Source organism: Grammomys surdaster, unplaced genomic scaffold (assembly GCF_004785775.1).
Source record: "Grammomys surdaster isolate TR1022 unplaced genomic scaffold, NIH_TR_1.0 124671, whole genome shotgun sequence".
Classification (NCBI taxonomy): domain Eukaryota; kingdom Metazoa; phylum Chordata; class Mammalia; order Rodentia; family Muridae; genus Grammomys; species Grammomys surdaster.
In genome coordinates this window covers 1-1,281 of record NW_021619637.1, presented here as the reverse complement: position 1 = coordinate 1,281, position 1,281 = coordinate 1, and the positions used below count along the sequence as shown (strand labels likewise).

The 1,281-nt window shown below is 31.8% G+C and overlaps 1 long non-coding RNA gene across 2 annotated transcripts in view; it reads right to left on the bottom strand.

The window, feature by feature from the left end:
• The window catches only part of LOC114636623, a 6,136-nt gene extending 4,979 nt beyond the window's left edge, over positions 1 to 1,157 (bottom strand). Inside the window, exon 1 of one of the 2 annotated variants that reach the window (XR_003713654.1) lies at positions 899 to 1,157. This is a non-coding gene — a long non-coding RNA (uncharacterized LOC114636623). Of the gene's footprint in view, positions 1 to 297; positions 375 to 898 lie in introns of those variants that run through there. The other variant, XR_003713653.1, reaches the window with a different exon arrangement.
• Positions 1,158 to 1,281: the final 124 nt, after the last annotated feature.

The window sequence follows — 1,281 nt, the reverse complement described above, 5'->3', positions numbered from 1 at the left end:
AAAAAAAAAAAAAAAAAGAAAAAGAAAAAAGAAAAAAAAAGAAAAAAAAGGTTTTTGTAAGGAATAACGTATTTTCACAACCATGTATATCTTTATGAAAGTTATATAGGTGACAGAATATAGAGACAGATGGATGATAGATCAATAGACAAATAGATTGATAGGTACTCTTTGGCTCGTTACTTTAACTGTAACATGCTCATGTAATTCAACTATTAAAACATATATTAAGTGAATACCATGCTGCCCAAAACATATGATATGTCAATGAATATGTAGAGAGATGAGAGCTATTACCTAGAAAGCATTTAAGACCCAGGAGATTCAAGGCGTCAGGAGGAACGGCAGCCAATGGTTATTGTCACACACATCCCACAATAATGTAAAGATATTTTACAAAAATAATGCCAACTCAGTTTCGTGATATTCTAAATTAAAAGAAAATGAACACCTTTCTAAAGTGATTTCTTACTATATGAATGAACATTAAAATATTGAAAACTTAAAAAATCCACCACATATCTTGGAAAAATAATAATTCTGAAAACCAGAGAGTTCACAGACTTTAGGTTGAAGTCTGACCAGTTTACAACCAAAGTTTGTGTTCATAGTGAGTAAAAACAATCAGATAGTTTAGAAAATAATCCTCTTTCATGTCCAAGATATGTATTGTTTGAAGACTTATAGAAAACTTTCTCCTGGAAACTCAAAGCTTACCTCCCCTTGCCTGACAACTTTGTTTCTTTAGAGTATTGGTACTGAACATTTCTCATGAGTAACTTTTTATGAAGGCACTGCTGAGTTAAAAGTTAGTTCACATGATCTGTAGAAATCAAGATAGGACACTTCCTGATTCCATTAGACTGTCATAAAATCTAATTAGTTACTATATACATACCTTCACAGTGGAGCCTGCAATCTAGAACCAATCAATGTCCTTGAAATTATCGCTTTCCTCCTAGGCATTAAATAACAAACTGAACACTGCAGTTGGTAAACCAACCACTGAAGTCTGAAGATTCTTTGGTAGTCAGGGTGGCAGGCCATTGTGATGTCAAGATTCCAAGGCACATGCTATAACTGACAAAGTGACAAGTGTATTTCATGTCCTTCAATCTTTTGGTTTTAAAACCATATTCTTTTAACAATTGTTGAACCATAGGTATTTTTATTAAATAATAGATTTTCACAAAAATATGTGTGCTATGATAGATAGTAAATAATACGAGTTCATGAAAAGGAGAAACATTGTGAATATCCAAATATTACCAATAAATAATT